This window comes from Rhinolophus hipposideros (genome assembly GCF_964194185.1).
Source record: "Rhinolophus hipposideros genome assembly, chromosome: 2".
In the NCBI taxonomy this organism is placed as follows: domain Eukaryota; kingdom Metazoa; phylum Chordata; class Mammalia; order Chiroptera; family Rhinolophidae; genus Rhinolophus; species Rhinolophus hipposideros.
The window spans coordinates 523,601-542,492 of NC_138048.1; the positions used below are offsets into that span (position 1 = coordinate 523,601).

An 18,892-nucleotide genomic window follows, 5' to 3' on the forward strand; every position below is an offset into this window, starting at 1 on the left:
TCTCTTGCCCTGGACAGCTCCTGAGGATACAGATCATGTCTGTTATACTCACCATTGATTTGCAGCCCCAGCACAGTGCCTGCACATCGTAGGTGCTCAAGGACTATTTGTGGATTAAATGAATGATGCGTGTTTCATGGGAGTCCCTGTCCCAGATGAGCATGCCTTCCTAAATACAGTGTCACTCTCCAAGGTGCCAGGCACAGAGGAAAGGTCCTTCATACTTAAGCTCTGGGGAACGTTAACAGAGATAAAGCGGAGGGTTTGTGCAGAGGTATCCTGACCAGGAGCAGACAGCCAGGAAAAGGTACAGCTGAGATGTGGACCTAGGTATGATTTGGGCCAAAGCCATTCTGTGGCCCCTAAAGCCAGGCATACGGTCCAGTTCTTCCTGAGTTTTCACCCAACTGGGTCGACTTAAGCTGCTCACACAGATGGAGAAAGGTTTGGGAGTTTTCTTTCTCGGGAATTACCAGCAGGGGCCTGGTGGGAGATTCTAGAAAACTGAGCACACGAAGGCCGCATAAGTGTGAAAGACACCCCGTCATGCCCAGGCACCCCTCCTCCGCCAGTGAGCCTGCACCCTCCGCAGGCCCTGCGTGTGCGTTTGTAAAGGGCGCCCTCTTCTGGTGGACACAGGCCTGCGGGCCCACAACTCGGCTAGAGCGCTCTTGCACAGTGTGCAACCTGAGTAACTACACTGGAAACCCCTGGAGCTCTGCCCCACTGGGTGACTGTGACCCTCGGTCCTGGCCATCCTCCTGACATCAATCGTAGATCCTGCTCTTCCTCCAAGGGGGCAGGGAGCCCTTCTGGCGAGGCCTTGTAGTCACGTGTGCAGGACCGGTGGCCACATGTAGCCACCTACCACTTTCTTTTCTTAGACCCGGAGAGAGATAAAGTCCTGCCCTCAGCCCTCTGGGAGATTTCTGTGACAGAGATAAGACACTAGCGGGTCCAGGAGTCACAAGGCTCACCAAGAAAATGTCAACAAGACTTAGCACTGACTTCAGTTGCCTCGCAGAACAACATCAAAGCTTAACAGGAAAGTGGTGAGAACCTCAGCCCACGTCATGAGCTTTAAGCCCAGACAGGGCGGGTGATGTGTGGCGTGAAGGGTCCAGAAGGGGACAGACCCTCAGTTCTCTCACTGAGGCCACCACCTGCCCTAGGTTCCTGTACTGAGTCAGGAGCCAGGAGGAGGCGACGGCAGGCTCAAGGTCACCCAGTGGCCAGCCGGCAGCCAGGCCCGCAGGCTCCACCCTCGATCCAGGTCCAGACCTGTTCGCGTGGGGTCTGGGAGCTGGTCTCCAACTCGGGCCTTCACTGGGCACAGAGGGACCGTTCTTTGCTGCTCAACAACCCCCGTTTTCCCGGTGCCAGGCTGCAGCCTCCCTCAGTCCTGCTGACAAGGAAAATCTGGTGCCAGCGTCCACAAACATTATGCCTTCTGGAAGGAGGCAGCAGCTCGGGTTCTCGCCTGAGTAGGTCGATCTAAAGGCCCAGAGGGAAGTCACAGGGTAGGGGCAGAGCAAGCTGCTGGGTGTTTTCTGTATAATGGGATAGGGGAAGGGATATACGACCAGATACCCCAAAACTGCTTTTCATGTTTGCTTTGGGGAAAGGGTGGCTGCAGATGCAGTTTTCATTGTATATTCTTACAATGTTGAACATTTTTACCATGTGCTTATATTTTCTAAGCAGATATTTGCTCATAGGAATAACGACATAAATAAAAAGCCCAGAAAGGAAGGAAACAGACAGGAATTTCAGAGGGTGAAGGGAATTCAATATTGACCTTCCCTATAAAAACAAAAGCTGAGATTTCCTGAGTACTTCCTGGGAGACGGCCATATTTGCAGCCCTTTTGTGCAGGTTGCATTTCAGCCTCAGGGAGCCTGCAGAGGTGGGTATAATTATTGTCCCTGTCCCACTGCACACACAAGGAGACGGAGCCTAAGTCCCAGTCACTAGCTAAGCTGAGCTGGGCCCAGAAGCACTGGCTCTTGCTTCTGGCCCCACAGGGACCGGAGCTCTCAGAGCACCCCAGGGAGCCCAAGGAGTAGGGGGCAGCAAGCCGGAAGGAATTAGGCGAGGGTGTAGCATTGCTTGCAACTTCTGGGGTCACGTAGGCAGACAACTGAGATCCTAGAGGACACTCCCATCCTCCTGGCCCAGGCCCAGCTGGACCACAGCCCCTCCCTGAGCCTCAATTTCCTCATCTATTATATATACTGCAAGGCAGAAGTAAAGACATAAAGGCGAGGTCGCCAGCACGTGGAAAGTGCTCAGTACATACTCCCTCCATGCCCTGATGGGTCCAGGAGCAGGAAGGCTGCCTCCTGCCAGGCCAGTTACTGCCCACTGCTGGGGGAAAGTCACCAGGGTCTGCAGGGCAGATTGGAGGCTGGAAGTGACTCCTCACACACCAGTGGGCAGGCCCTGGACACCGAAATGGGCAAAGAGCCCCTCAGGAGCAGGTGGGCAGAATGCCTGTGGTCTTGTGGGCTTGAATGGGGGACAGAGACCTGGCATGTCTTTGCTACAGGCTATAGCCCTCCCCAGAGGGCCACTCCTGGCTCTTGGCTGCCCCAAACAGACCCAGATGGAAAGAAATTGGGAGGGGTCATTTCTTTCACAGATACAGGTGCCCAGAGCTGAGCAGGGAAGACACAGCCAGGGCCCATCCTGGCTCTCCCTTACCTTGGTCCAGTGCCCTGGGGCTGCGACTCCTGCCACAAATAGCACAGCCTCGCTGGCCTTAGGGGCCTCCTCTCGGCCCACGCAGATGCGCTCCCTCTGCCCTCCTGTGGCCTGTGCAGCCGGCAGTTCAGGTCGTAAGTCCTGAGCCCCTGCTTAATCCTCAAGGCAGCCAGCACCAGCCAGACACGTGACAGACCACAGCCCCACAGACCTGTTTGTCAGGAGCAGCAACTGGTCCAGTGGGGGAGGGCCTTCCAGCCTTCCCTCAGGGGCTGTCCTTGATAACCACACTCCTGCTGGTCTTCCCGCCCACAGCCTTCAGTCCTGGGCTCCTGCCTGCCTGGGAGAAGGATGGGTACATAGGGGAGGGAGTGGGGGTGAGGAAAGGACACGCTTCTAACCAAATGATGCTGGGCTGTCTGGGGAAGTGAATGAGTGAGCCTGTGAGTGTGTGTGAGAGAGAGAGAGAGTGTGTGTGTGTGTGTGTGAGAGAGAGAGAGAGAGAGGAATGGGTCCCCTATCTCACACCATAAATGAAAATCAGTTGCAGGTAGATTAAAGACCTAATGGGTAGATGATGTAATACAGAATTGTACACCTGAAATCTATTTAATTTTACTAACAAATGTCACCCAATAAATTGAAAAAAAATAAAATAAAATAAAAATTTTTAAAAATTAAAAAAAAAAAAAAAAAGACCTAATGGGAACGGTGAAAGTAGGCGAGTCTTCATGACCAGAAGTTAGGACAAAATTCCTTAAGACACAAAACATTAATAATAATAAAGTGAAAGATAGATTTGACTACTTAAATTAGGAACTCTGAAATTAAGACATTCATCTCATGACTCCACTATAAGTGAAATAAGAAAGGTATTTACAACATACACAATTGGTGAAAGATTAAAACCTGGAATACCTAAAGAATCTTCCAAGTCAACAAGAAAATAAGAAAAGTCCCATGTGGGTAAAGACTCGAACAGGCACTTCACCAGAGGAAATCCCAATGACCAGAAAATGTACAAAAAATGCCGCCCATCGTCATCAGCAATCAGGGAAATGTAAAGGAAACCACAGTGAGACAGCGTCACACAGCCCCAGGGCGAACATGTACCAGACTGGCAAGGGAGTGCTATCGGGGATGGGAAGGCCGCCGTGCGGCACTGTTTTGTGAAGCTGACAAGCACGTACCTTACACGCCCCCAGCCCATTAGAGGCACGTAGGTATGTGCCCTGGAGAAGTTCATGCCACGTGTGCTCGGGCACGGCAGGTTTATGGGCTGTCCCGGACCGGAAACACCCTACGTGTCACCACAGTAGGCTGGATAAATGAACTGTGGCCTAGCGCTACAACGGAGTACGATACAGCAGTGACAAGGGCAAAATACAGCTACTTACTCATAACGGAAAGAGTCACACAGCCACGATTGAGCAAAAGTAGCCAGAGCCAAACAAATATCTATAGCCTAAGTCTATTTACTGAGAGTTCAAAAATAAGAAAAACAAAATTACATTCTAAGAAGTTTTTCAGAAAGGTGGTAAGACAGTGAGAACAAGAACACTATGTCTTTCCACCTTTCTATGTGACAGGTTACATACCACATTTGGGTACAGGTGGTGTGGGCAGCGAGGTCAGCAGGGACCCCAACCTGTGACTGTAGCGCCACCAGGTGGTGTGGCCTTGAAATGACAGCCGCTGGAGCCACACTAGACTTCGGAGCAGGAAGGGGCTCCTCCCACTCTCATTTCACAGACAAGAACCCAGGATCACAGACAGAAAGGAAGTTGCCCAAAGTGGAACAGCAAGTTTGGAAGCCAGCGGGGCCAGGACTGGGACTCAGGTGTCAGGGAGCCCAAACCAGGCCTCTCTGCTCTTCCCTGTGAAAGTCCTTCCACTGCAAAGCCCCGTTCACATCAACCACAGCCAGCTTCTTTGTAGGACTTGGCACTCTCTGAAATTCTTTTATTTGCTTAACTTATTTAGTGGAGGTCTCCTGGTATTAGAATAAGAGCTCCCAGAGAGAATGGCTTTTGTCTATTTTTGCTTCTGTGGCATCATGGTAGGCTCTCCATAAACATTTGTTGAGTGAGTAAATGAATGGAGCTGACACTTCTATTTGGACCTTGAGGTCCTAGAAATACTTAATGGCTTCTATTGATATCCCCAAAGGAGAAAATGAAAAATAACTACTGTGTTTTCTCGAAAATAAGACCGGGTCTTATGTTAATTTTTGCTCCAAAAGACGCATTAGGGCTTATGTTCGGGAGATGTCATCCTGAAAAACATGCTACGGCTTCTTTTCCAGTTAGGTCTTATTTTCGGGGAAACATGGTATATGACATTGACACTTTCACAGAATTATCTTCATAACTGCCTTAGGAGGTTGTCACTATCATCACCTCCATTTTAAAGAGGAGAAAACTGAGGCGCAGGGAGGTCTGGTGACTTGTCCAAGGTCAGAAAGCTAGACTGGTGAGAGCTGAGATCTGAACCCAGTGCTAGAGGCAGGCGGCCCCTAACCGGGCCCACACAGCTGAGACTACCAGGATCTGCACACTTCAGCCGCTCCTATCTCCCTACCTTCCAGCCCCCCAGCCTTTTTGGGTGCTGATTATAACTTCAAAAGTATTTTCTGGTCTCTTCCAAACTCCTCTGGCTCAGGGAGGGGAAGGAATTTGCCGAAGGACACAGAGTTCAGCTCTCGAACCTCCAAGCTTCCCAAGTTGGTATGGATGACACTGACCGCAGCAGCTGCTCACTGATTTGTCACAAGACACTCAACGTCCTTCCTGTTTCACTTCATACCAAATCCTCAGGACCCTTGGCTAAGTTCAAAACTTGGTCCTAGTTTGGCTCTGAATGAGCTGAACAATGAAATGTTCCCATAATACACCCCCCCCACCCCGGCAACTGGTTTTATTAAAATACTCTGACACTTAGCATTTGTAAGAACCTATATTACCATCCTGATAGCTTTCACCAAGTCGTCAGATAATAATTTTTTAAAAAATCATTTAGCTCTGGGAATCTTGGAGCTAAAATGACGTGAGATACAGGAATCCTCTCCCCGGCCTCAGTTTGCAGACCTCCAGTGAGAGAGGGAACTCACTGCCTTGTAAGGCTGCTCCTTTCTGGCTTGGATTCAGCTCAGTTGAGCACAAACAAAAACTCCTGTTGGCTCCTGGTGCTAGAGACCAGGAGGTGCCTCAGCCACCATGCTGTCCTCGGGGAATTCCCAGAGACTGTGTCGTCCCAGTAAAATGGGACACAGTCCAGCCTGGGATTGCCTTCCAAAGAGGCTGTGAGGCCCAAGCTCGTGAGCAGCATTCCAAGTCCCACTGCAGACACTGATGGATGGATGTGGCTCAGCCTGGACTCTGCTCAGTTGGGTCTGAGCGCTCCTTTCAGAGGGATCGCCCCCTGAGGGTGTCTGGACACTCTCCTGTGTGGCTCTGAAAGGGCTGATCAACAGTGGTTGGTGGGGGACCGCACTGCTGGCCTGTGGGGCTGACATCATTGTTTTAATATTATGCTTCTAGAAGCTTCACACACATTCATGGATGGGCTTGTGGTTTTGCAGATGAAATGGGATAATATATGTGACAGCCATCCACAACAGGGTCTGGCATAGAGGAGCACATGCTTAAAAAAATGTTTGCTGGCTTGAATTGCGAACGTGTTGGATCAGAAGACCACATACTGTATTTCCCCGAAAATAAGACCTAGCCGGACCATCAGCTGTAATGCATCTTTTGGAGCAAAAATTAATATAAGACCAGGTTTATATTATATTATATTATATTATATTATATTATATTATATTATATTATATTATATTATATTATATATTATATATTATACCCGGTCTTATAGTAAAACAAGATCAGGTCTTATATTAAGTTTTGCTCCAAAAGACACATTAGAGCTGATGGTCAAGCTAGGTCTTATTTTGGGGGACACACAGTACACACAGTTCTTCAAAGAGTCACCAGGAACTTGGCTGCCTGCACCCTTCTTTCCCAAGTTGGCAGTTGCCATTGTAGCTCCACTGTGGCCCAGGGTGGGGATTTTAAGACTGGCAACTCACCAGGGGTGTCATGTCAGTCCTCCCTGGGCACACTGCTCCTCTGTCCAGTGACAGTGGCACCAGGACGGTGCAGAATGAAAGTGACGAGGAAGAAAGAGGTTCCCAAGTGGCAGGGTGGGGTGTGCATTTCTGCAGGTGCCAACACAGGGCAAGGCTGGGCCCAGCGGGCAGGCTGTGGGCACTAGAAGACGCTGCTCCCTAAAGCAGGTTTGAGTCACACTTCAGCGTGGCAGTGCACACCATGTCTGAGCAATGGTGGTGTGTGGGACCCCAGTACACACGGAGCTCAGCAATAGGATAGGCCTTCACCCAGCCTCTTTCATGCAAGAAACACCTCCTGATAGGAGCAAGCAACCCCACTCCCTACCCCTAATTGCGAAGGACCAGTGTGGTGTGACGAGACATCTGCTCAACCCTCCAATGCACGCCTCCCTGGCCAGTTAATCTCCAGCTCAACTTGCACACCCTAGTGAAGGGGTGCTCAGCACGGGAACAGAGGACGACCGTGCTCTTCTTGGCTGGGGATGCCTAGGTGCTTAGCTTACCCCTCCCCCCAAGACTTAGGACGCTGGTGTGGAGAAACGCTAAGGACTCAGTGGTTCCCCGTTCTGGCTTAGGCTTGGCACTGTCCTCTACACAATGGGGGAGGGCATGACTAAAACCATCAGGGTGGTTGGGCTAGCAGGCATGGGGTGGGCAGGGCAGGGCAGGACAGGGTAGGCTTGTTAGAGCAGTGGCTTGAAGGGCAGGCAGCGATGGGCCCTTTGAGCACCCTTGAGAGAGGGTGGCAACTCTGGTCATGAGATCCCAAATTACTTAGTGTTTGCAAACTGTGCAGGAGCCAGAGTCCCCCACACAGAGGAGGGCACCAGCCCTCTTCCTGGTCCCTCCACTGCAGGGACCTCTGTGGGGAACACTGAGTCTTCTGAGTGTTCCCTAGACAGTGGCTCCCCAGGGATGGCTGGAATGCTGGAGAACTGGGAACAAACAGTCTGATGCTGTGTGACCTTGCACTTGTCCCTGCCTCTCTGAAGCCTCTGTTTCCCCCTCTCACAGGGAACAGACCCCAGGATGCCTCCCTCCAGTGCTGACGGGTCCTGGGGCCGTTTCTCTTCTCTTCTTCTGAACTCAGCTGCTGGGCTCTGGCCACAAGTAAGTCCAGAGGCTTACCTGGGCTGCCGAAGGGAGGGGCCAGGTGTAATGTTGGGGGCAGGGGAGGGTGCCCAGAGGGCGAGGCCTGCTCTGAGAGGGCTTCACAGGCCAGCATGTGCATTCTGTGGTGGGGACTGATGAGAGTGGAGCAGTGGCTCCTCAGGGGGCACAAGCAGACTCCTAGTCTAGAATGAGTACCCAGCCCCTACCAGTTACGGAGAACATGGAGAACAACCAGAGCGAAACGCACAAAGCTGACCAGGCAGAGCGGAGCCTCATCTCATGGACAGACCAGGGGAGGGGACACCCACTGTTGTCTTTCTGCTCCATTTGCTTCAGGAACAGATCAGCTGTGACAGCTGGGAGCTTGGCAGTTTAAAGTGGCAACTGCCTGGCAAACAACCCCTGTGACTGGGTGGGGGGAAGACAGCCTTGACTCACCTCTGCCAGAGGTCCCTGCCCCCTGTTCTGGGCAGGGCAGGGGGTTCCCATACTCTAAGCCCCTGGCCCACAAAGGTCCCAGCTCAGGCCAGCAGGTAAGACAGTCCTGACACCTAAAATAGCCCCATCACTTCTCTGCCTCCTGCTGCCTCCTACCCCACGTGGGACAGGGTCAGGAGATTGCTGTGGTTACTCCAGCTTCCAGCACGGTTGCCTAAACCGACTCCCGGCTGCCTGGGGGTCTGACCGGTAGGACTGTCTGACCAGGACTAAGCACCAGCTTCTTGGCCACGTGTTAGTGGGAGCGACTGCCCAAGGTCACGAAGGGGGTCAGGGGGAGGGTAGGATTGGGCCCCTGTCCGTCCAGCGCGGCCGAAGCTCGGCACTCCCTCCGTACAGAGTCTGTCTGCCTCCAGCGAATTCCTGAGATGCCGCGGTCCCCGCCCGCAGGATCCCGACCCCGGACCTGGCGGCGGGACTTCTCCGCGGGGAGGAGGGCTGCTGCGCCCCGCGACCCTTCGGGCCTGGATTCCCGTTCCCCGCCCCAGGGAGGCAGCCAAGTGCCTAGACGCGGACACGGAGCACCCTGAGGCCGCCCCCGTCCGGACTGCGCCTTCAGCGCTCGCAGGGTGTCGCACAGCGGAGGAGGCTGCATGCCCCGCAGCCTCCCGCCGAGCGACACTCGCAGAGCCGGGGCTCAGAGACCCCTGCGCAGGCCGGGTCCCCACGTCCGAGAGCCTGGCGGCCTCCGGTCCCAGCCCTACAAGCCCGCGCCACCCGTGTCGTCCCCAGACTGTGGCCTCGTAGCCTCCTCCGGGGCCCGGCTCTGCAAAGCCGCCCGCGACCCCCCCCTCCGAGGTCCCCGAGAGCCGCCCACGCGTGGGTGCAGCCGCGGCCCCGGGGGCGGAGCTGCAGGCTCCGGGCCGCATCGCACCAGCGGCCGCCGCGCCAACGCCCGCCGGCCCCCTCCTACCTCGCGGGTCCGCCTGCAGCGGCCGAGCTGGCGACGTCTCCGAGGCGGGCCGGGCGCGGGGTGCAAGGGCCGGAGCCCGCGCGCCGTGACCTTGGCGGCGGCCTCTCCGCGCCCCGCCTCAGTTTCCCCCCTTGGAAAGTTGGAGGAGGGGGGCGCCGCGGCTCTAGCGCGGGCGTCACCCGCGTCCCGCGGCGTGGAGGGCGCGTGGCGCCGTGGAGGGCGCGTGGCGCCGTGGGCCGGATGCCGGGCACGCACAGCCCGGCGCTCTGCAGCGGGCCGTCTGGCCCCAGCACGCCCCGGCTCCCGGGACCCCCGCAGGCGCCTCGTGGGGCAGCCCCGCAGGCCCGGCCCCGAGCGCCGCCGGTGCCGCTCTGGGCGCGGGGAACGCGGCTCCGGCCGGCGGAACCACGCCTCCCGGGGGCCCGCCCGCAGCCCGCAGCCCGCAGCCCGCAGCCCGCAGCGCGCACGGCCTCAGCACCAGCCGCAGGCCTGCACGGGCCTCGGGGCCGGCGGCGGAGCCCGGAGACCGCACAGGTGGGCCGGGAGGGGCGCGGAGGGGACGGCGCTGCAGGACGAGTACCTCGGGCCACCCCGGGCGGGGAGCGCGCGGGGGCCGCCGTGTGCGGCGCGGGGGGCGGGGTCCGGCGGCCCGGCCGCAGGCGGGAGCCGCGCTTCCTCTGGGCGGCAGCGGGGGCCGCGCGCGGGCCGGGCCGGGCCGGGCCGGAGGCGGAGGCGGAGGCGGCGCCGTGCTGAGCGCGCCCTGGCGGCCAGAAGGGAGCGCGCAGGCGGCGGGCCCGCGGGGAGGAAGCGGGGCGGTGATGTAATGAGTCGGAGACGGCACGCGGGAGACCGCGCGACCTTGGGCGAAGCGCTTCCCCTCTCTGACCTGTGGGGAGGAAGGGAGCTCCATTGTCAGCCCTGATCTCTCGTGACTCTGGACACTGGGGTCAGGCGGGAGCGGACAGCGGAGCCAGCGAGGAATGACAGATGGGAGATGACAGGTGGACATTTTGTTCAGCACTTTACGAGGCTTATTTACTTTACTTGAAGTAGAAAGTAGCATCGCAATTTTACAGACAGTGACACTGCGGCACGTAGAGGGTAAGTCACCCTCAGCTGCTGAGCAGCCGGTTGAGACCTGAGCACAGGCCTGTGAGGCTGCAGAAGGCTAAGTGGAGTGTGTGACCACCTGGGGCTCCTGCCTTGAAGCGCTTATCAAGCTCCCGAGGTGTTCCTGGAACATGTAAGGCACCGGTGACAAATGAAGACGCGCAAGGAATGTCCACCTACGGGCAGGTGTCCCTCACCTCGTGGCAAGAGCGAGCCCATGGCACCTTGTTGACGCTCGCAGCTAACAGGACTGGAGTCACTCTGGGGGGCGGGCTTTTTGTGCAAGGCATGAGCCCCCACCCCAAACCCTGTTTCTCTCTTCTGCATTGTGGGAGGTTTTGTTTTTGAGAACTACGAATTTATAATTTCAAGAATATTTTAATAGAGCACTTAGAGGAAGAAAAGATGCTTATAGTTTTAATAATCCAAAACGCTCTACGACAGAAGCCACATCCTTTGTTATCAGTGCCAGGAGTGAGTCGCTTGGCTGGTGGAAGGCAGGTGAGGGAAGTGAGAAGAGGGAGAATATGTTCAGCCTGGGCAAGTCCCACTACTTTTCTCAACCTCGTTTGTATTCATTGTAAAACTGAACTGATGGTAAAAAAAAAAAATTAAAAAATCCACCCTGTCTCCCTTCAAAGGCTGCTGTGAGGACCAACCACGATAATGTGTGCAAAGGTTATATAAAATGCACCATATAAATATCTGTATTTCTGGAAGCCACGAAGGAAAATATTGATTAACTATATAAAAATGAAAACTTCAAAATGAAATTTTAAAATACCACAAAGTAAAAAAAGACAAATGGTAAATTTAAGAAAAAATCTGCAGCACATATGACAAAAATTAATTGAGGAAAATGAGCTGAAAGGGAATTTCCCTGATACATAGGAGTTCTTGCAAATTGTTAGGGAAAAAATGACTAGCAAATTAGAAAAAGGAGCAAAAGATATGAACAAGCAGTTCATAGAAATATATCCACAAGCAGTTCATAGAAATATATCCAATCTCCCTTGTAATTAAATGCATATTAAAGAAATGCAAATCAAAACACAATATGCTTGCCATTTAAAAAAATCTACCAAGTTGCGAAAAAATGAACAAGTTTGATAGTATTTTTGCTGTTGAAGGTGGGAAGAAATGAATGCACTCAAAAACAATGTCGGGTGAGTTGCAAGACGGTACAGCATTTTCTCAAGGCAAAACTATACAATCCGAGGACAGTCAACACGGCATTCTGGGTAAGAGTAACCAAACAAAGGAAAACACCTCTGGTGTCCAACAGGGAGGGACTGCATGAAGACACACCAGCACACTGGAGTTTGTCCTGAGACAGACAGGTCTCCACTAGACACATTTCAGGTGGACAAGGAAAGGGCGAGAAGACCATGTATGTTATGATCCCTTTTGTGTGTATTTTTAAAAGTTATACATACACGGAATGTCCTAATTTCCCCCCCAGAGTATACACACATACCAAAACAAACTATTATTGGTGGCTACCTTTTGGGAGGATGATGAGCTATGTGGAATGGGTATGTGAGGAGCTTTCACCTTTCATTTTATACTTTTCTGAGGATTAGTTCATTTTTTTAAAGTCACCAGGGGTTATCTGCGCATAAGCACAGTCTCATGGGCCAATTAAATCTTTTTTACAGTATTAAAAAAAGTAACTGTTTTTTTGCATTATATGCATGAACTACTCTTTTGTTTGTTTTTCTGAAACTGGACATAGAGTTGGGAGGTCTGGTTTCTAGGGCCTGCTCTGACATGAGCTGGGAATAACTCCACATGTGACCTGAGGGGAGGACCATCTTCCTGCTGAGCCTCAGAGTCCTCTCTCCGTAGTGGATAGGAAGCACGAGGTAAGATGAGTGCCAAGGCTCCTTATACCCCTGACTGCATACCAGCCTGAGAACCTTTTCACTGAGAGAGCCAATCAGATACGGAACGGCAGCCGGGGAGGTAGGGGGTTCCCAACCTTGGATGTGTGGGAGCAGAAGCCAAAGGTCTGCTGCCTTGGGGACACTGGCTTGCATAACTTCTAAGATCCCTCCTGACTTGCAAATATGCTGTTCCTTTTTCTTCCTCCCACTCACAGTGCCCCACCCGGAAACTCCTGGTTCACATTTCCTCTCCAGGTTACCTGTGGCAATGGTCCCGTCTGTCAGGATTAGAGGCCAGTCTGACGGAGCTGGGACAGACGACAGAGCACTGGGCTCCCACGTGGCGGTCAGATGTCAGTGGGACCAGACTCATCCTGGAAAGCAGCCATTGACCCATCCAGCCTTGGCCCCCATCCTATCCCATCCTTTCCACAGGCAGCTCTCCTCCTCATGGCCTCGGTTCACCCCCCTTCCCACTATCAGGCATCACCCAGAACCTTCTGGGGCTCCCTGTTGCCCACCAATCCAAGTGGTCGCTCATCAGCTGAACAGTCAAGGTTCTGCACTTTCTGGCCTCAATGTACCTATCTAGCTCTTCCTTCTGTCCATGATTATCCCTTATTTAATGCAATTTTTCAATCACATCCCTTCCCTGCTCATGGCTCCCTGAGACCTGGAGGATGAAGCCTAAGCTCTCGGAGCTGGTGTCTGCCCCTGCCTGGCTCCCTCTTCACTGCTTCCCCCGAAGTCAAGCTGTGCTTGTGCCATTTGAGCACACTGTGCTGTTTCATGAGAGTATTTGCACATATTATTCCCATGGTTTCCTCAATATGTAAAGAGTTCTTACAAAACAGTACGAAAAACAAATTAACTCAAAAGAAAAATATCTGATTTTACTAGGTAGTTCAAAGGAAAAACATACAAATGGCCCATAAAAATGGCCTACAAAATATGCACAACCTTACTTATAAAGACGCACAAATCATAATGATGAGATACCATTTTCACCCATCAAATGAGCAAAAATTCCCACAACGTGCATGTCCCTTTGTCTGTTAGCTGAAGTCCAAACCCACCCTTTACAACCACCTGCAAAAATGTTACTGCCTCTGGACATCTTGGCTCTCACAGTGCCCTGTATACCCTGAGACAATGCTTAAAACAGGGCTAGGCACATAGCAGAAATTCAGTGTTAGCAATTAATAATAAAAATAAAAATGGCCACACAGTTCTGGAATCATCCGCTAATGGGTCTATTAACTTCCGCAAAGTCCCTCAGCGCAAGGATGGTGTTGGAGTCACCTCTGCTTTGCCAGCACCAGGCCACGGTCTGCCACAGACCTGTGCCCAATAAATAGGCGAGCAATGGGGCAGGTGAGGTGTGTGAGGCTGGAGCCAGGAATTAGTCCTTAGGGGCTGCTCTGCTGGGGAGAGCAGGTGCCGTGGAGGCGGGGAGAGGCCGACAGAGAGCCAGGTGGTGGGCACAGGAATGTAGTAACAGAACCTCCACTACTCACTCTGCGTCAGGCAGGCATTGTGCTGGGCTCTTAGCCCACACTGTCTCAACTCCTGGCAATTCTTCGAGATGGATGGTGCTCCCTCCATTTTACAGATGAGAAAACAAAGGCTCTGGGGGGTGACTTCCTAACTGGCTATCATTACCCCACGCTGCCTCTGTGCTGGCTTGTGGCACTCACAGGTGCATGGCTTTGGACATATCAGTTTCCTTATTTGGGCCTCTACTTTCCTATCTGAGAAATGGTTGTACATTAATGTTTCTCAAACTTAACATCTGGTGGATCCCTAGGAACACAGTCTGTAAGATTCATCAGATCCCACTTAAAAAGCCACTGCACCCAAAGTTAAATGCTGCTATACCTCGATAACCACATATTCATAAACAATAGGAAAGGGAGCCACAGAAATCAGGCAGCAGAACTCAGTTTTTAGAGAGTCATCCAGGTAATCGGAACATATGTATTTTTTATTAGTTTCAGGTGCACAAGACAAAGTAATACTTAGACATTTATCATTTATATCCCTCACACTGTGTGAACCCTTCTCCCCCCATCCACTACCCCTCTGACATTGCACACAGCCATTACATTTCCACTGTCTCTATTCCTAATGCTGTACTCCACTTGTAAGTATATACATACATATATATACACATATCTATATATATAAAATTATAGTAGGCATTCATTATTGTTCAGCTTCATGTGTACAGTGCAGTGATCAGGCATCTACATCATCCCTGAGGTGGTCTCCCAAATGGGACACGTGTCCATCGGATACCCAACAAAATCTTTACAACATTATTGATTACGTTCCCCAAATCAATTTTCAAAACCCCGTGGCCATCTTGTGGTTACCGACTGTTTTCTAATCCCCTCACCTTCCCCCTTATCCCCCCCCACCCATCTAGCAACCCTCAGTTTTTCCTCTTCAGAACATATTTTTTTGGGAAAGTGGGAAAGGTTGTCATCTTCATGAAAATAATATTTTTTAAATTGTCTATTGATCTAGTTTAGTGGTTACTAGAGGGTAAGGGGGGCGGGGGGAGGGAGATGAGGGTAAGGGGGATCAAATATATGGTGATGGAAGGAGAACTGACTCTGGGTGGTGAACACACAATGGGATTTATAGATGATGTAATAGAGAATTGTACACCTGAAATTATGTAATTTCATTACAATTGTCACCCCAATAAATAAATTAAAAAAAAAAATTGTCTATTGGTCAAATGGACAAAGGTGCCAAGATAATGCATCAGAAAAAAGAAAAAAAAGAGTTTCTTCATCAAATATCACTGGGACAACTGGCTATCCACTTGCAAAAGGATGAATTGGGACCCCTATTTTCCATCACACATAAAAGTTAACTCAGTCATCAAAGATCTAAATATAAGAGTTAAAACTATAAAACTCTTAGAAGAAAACATAGGAGTAAATCTTTGTGACTTTGAGTTAGGCAATGATTTCTTAGCTTTGTCACCAACTGCAAAAGCCATAAAAGAAAAAATTGATATATTGGACTTCATCAAAATTCAAAACTCCTGCACTTCAAAAGGGACCATCAAAATGAAAAGGTAAGTCATAGATTGGGAGAAAATATTTTCAAATCATATAACCAAAAAGAAATTTACATTTAGAATATAAAAAATACTCTATGACTCAATAAGAAGAAAACAATACAATTAAAAAACAGGCAAAATGTTTAAATAGATATTTCACCAAAGGAGATATATGAATGGCCAACAAGCATTCATATGCTCAACATCACTAGCCAGCTAGCAAGGAAATGCAAAATCAAACCACAGTGAGGCACCACCTCACACCCACTCAGATGGCTATAATCAAAAGACAACAATAACAAGTGTTGGTGAGGATGTAGAGAAATTGAAGTCCTCATACATTGCTCGTGGGAGTGTAAAATAGTGCAGCTGCTCTGGAACACAGTTGAGTGTTTCTTAAAAAGTTAAACACAGAGTTACTATATGACTGTAATTCCTCACCTAGGTAGTTATTCAAGGGAAATGAAAGCATGTGTCTACATCAAAACTTGTGAGTATCCATAGCAGTATTGTGCATAATAGCCAAAATGTCCATCAACTGGGGACAACAGATAAACAAAGTGTGGCATATCCACACAAGGGAATATTATTCAGCAATAAAAAGGAATGAAGTACTGACACACTGCAACAGGGGTGAACCCTGAAAGCATGCTAAGCGACAGAAGCAAGACACAAAATGTTACATAATATGCAATTCCATTTATATGAAACTCTCAGGAAGGCAAGTCTCTAGACAGAAAGTAGGTAAATGGTTGTTGGAGGCTAGGGGTAACAGAAAATAGTGTTTGTTTTCTTTTTCAGGATGGTGGAAATAATTTAAAATTGTGGTGATGTACTAAATCATGAAATTATACACTTAAAATGAGTGAGTTTTATGATAGATAAATATACCTTGACAAAAAGAAAACACATGATAACTAAATGCAATGCAAAATCCTAGATTGGGATAAAAACTTGGCATAAAGGGCATTATTGAGACAACTGGTGAAATGTAACTATAAGTTGTATATTACATCCTAGTATGGTGTCAGTGTTAAATTTCCTGAATTTAACTATTGGACCATGGTTATATGTCCTTGCTCTTAAGAAATATATGCTGAAGTACTATTCAAGAGTAAACTCGTCACACTGCATGTTTGCAATGACCTCTCAAACAATTCTAAGAGAAGAAAATGAGAGAGCAAAGTCTGGTGAAACGTTACTCATGATGAACTTGAGTGAAGGATACATGGGGGATTTTTTTTTTGTATTATTCTTCTAAGTTTTCTTGAAGATTGAAATTATTACAAAATAACTCTTACAACTCTTAAAGAATCCACACATAAAAAAAAGAATGCACGGACTCCAAAAGGAGAAAAAGCACTGACCGGGCTGTGAACACAGCTCACACAGGGGTGCCCCTGCTCACGACACGCCTGTGGGGCCCTCAGAGAGAAGACGCAGCCCACAGCCAGAGGGCAGGGGCAGGACACGTGCCTTTCCACAGCACTGATTCAGTCACCCAGCAAATATGTACTGAGTGCCTACCATGTGCAAGGGAGGAGCTGTGAAGCAGACACACACAATCACTGCCCTCGAGGTGCTGAGGTTCAGCTGGGGTGGGGGAGAGGGAAGGAGCTGTGGAAACACCTCAGCTTCCCCTAGACACGGTGCCATGGAGGGCAGGTATTGGTGTCTGAACCATCTCTGTTCCCTGGATTATAAACATGTCGAGTCCGGTCCCCGCACAGCAAAGAGGGTCACAGCCTGGCAGTCTGGGGCCCACAGCCTTGAGGGCATAGCAGATACACTGGGCCGCCTCAGATCAGCAGAGCTCAGCACCTACCCAGCAAGAGCAGGTGGTAGGCAGGGGAACTGCAGGCTGGCAGTGGGGAGGGGTGCAGGGATGGGAGTACCTACCTCACTCCCCCCCGCCTCGCAGGCCAGCGTGGGGCTACCCAAAGGGCTGGCCATGTGAAAATCCCACGAGGTGCTACCTCCACTGCCCACCTCGATGCTCAGAGATTGCTGCTCTTGGAGGTTTTGGGGATTCCTAAGACAGGAGCCCCTGAATTATTTTAGGGGATCTTTCATCCCTTATGCACACCCAACAGGGCTGGTAGAGCAAACAAGTACTGTTTCATACATTAACAGCTTTCAAATCAGAATAGATGCTGTTGCAATGAATAAAATTCACAGACTTTAAATTCATCTAAAGTGGGTTCTTAGTAGCTAACCTTCCTGTGTGTGGGGGTGGTCTAGGGAAATTTCTTACAGCTTTTGGTGATGACGAGACACCCTCCTTTTCCTGGGGGGGTGCGCTGGGGCCCCTTGCTGGAAGTGGGGAGGACAAGGTCGGAGCGAGGGCTTTGCTCCAGAGGGTGAGGCCATGTGGCTCCGTCTCAGCACATGTCCTTGGTCCTGGCTGCATGTAGGACAGGGTGGGTCAGAGTCAAGCCTTTGGGAGGGGCTCCCACCCTGACCCCATGTGTTACCAGCCCGCCTGCCCCCAGCAGCCCCACAGCCCCTCCAGGGCAGTGACTGAGACGAGGCTGAGTCCCTCCTAAGGTCCAAGCAGCCTGCTCAGGGGAGCTGGATGACCTCGAAGGTGGGTGGCTGCATGAAGGGGGTGACTTGGGCTCAAGTCAGCTGACTCCTGACTTCCCACTTCTTAGCTGTGTGGTCACAGAACACTCAGAATGTGGTTAGTGGGGATGGAGAACCGAGGTTTTACATTTTTTTATTTAACGTTATTTAACTAGTTAAAATTTAAATAGCTTCCATGCCTGGTGGCTTCTGTCCTAGGCAGTGATGCCCTAGAGGCTTAGTGGGAACACAGAGGGAGCGCACTGAAGGGGAGCTGCTGGTTTAGACCACCCTCCATTCCCAGCTGGGATTTGGGGTCCCCCTCTCACCGAAAAGGATGGGACGCCTGGGCAAGCCTCAGTTCCCTCATCTGGTTGGCTCAGGGTTCCGTGGGCATGGAGCTCCCTGCAGGGCAGGGTACACAAGCCAGGGACTCTATACAATGGGCAACTGAAGGGGTTTTCAAGAGTAGTTTTACCAGGGTCATTTTGGCGTTAGAACCTGCTCCCCTCACCCCAAACTTCGTAAAATAAGAACCCAGCAAAATCCTAAAGATACACACTCTGTGGTTGTAAAATATGACCACGGATTCCCTCTATCCTGGTACACAGGCCCCTCCACAGTGGAACTTGTCCTCTCCCCGTCCCCTTGATCATCTGATTTTCTTTGCACAGTAGGCCAGTTCCGAAGCTGTGCCTCAAGAGGCCTGGCAGCTCCATTTTTAAGCTGTTGGAATACTGCCCTCGAACTGCCATGGACGGAAGCTGGCTTATCTGCTGGGGAGTTTGGGGCACGAGGAGAGGAGCTGAGGTACCTCAGTACCAACTGTGCCACATGAGTGGGGCCATCTTGGACCTTTCAGACCAGCTGACCATCCAGCTGAGTTGCAGCAAATGAGT

The 18,892-nt window shown here is 50.9% G+C and overlaps 1 protein-coding gene across 8 annotated transcripts in view; it reads right to left on the minus strand.

Moving 5' to 3' along the window:
- IQSEC1 (IQ motif and Sec7 domain ArfGEF 1) overlaps nt 1–18,892 on the minus strand; it is a 497,252-nt gene that overhangs the window by 94,453 nt on the left and 383,907 nt on the right. The window contains exon 1 of one of the 8 annotated variants that reach the window (XM_081066457.1): nt 9,937–9,970. The exons of 5 other annotated variants lie outside the window; for them this stretch is intronic. The gene's annotated coding sequence lies outside the window, so the exon portion shown is untranslated. Of the gene's footprint in view, nt 1–9,356; nt 9,889–9,936; nt 10,032–18,892 lie in introns of those variants that run through there. 2 more of the 8 variants (XM_081066465.1, XM_081066460.1) reach the window with 2 other exon arrangements.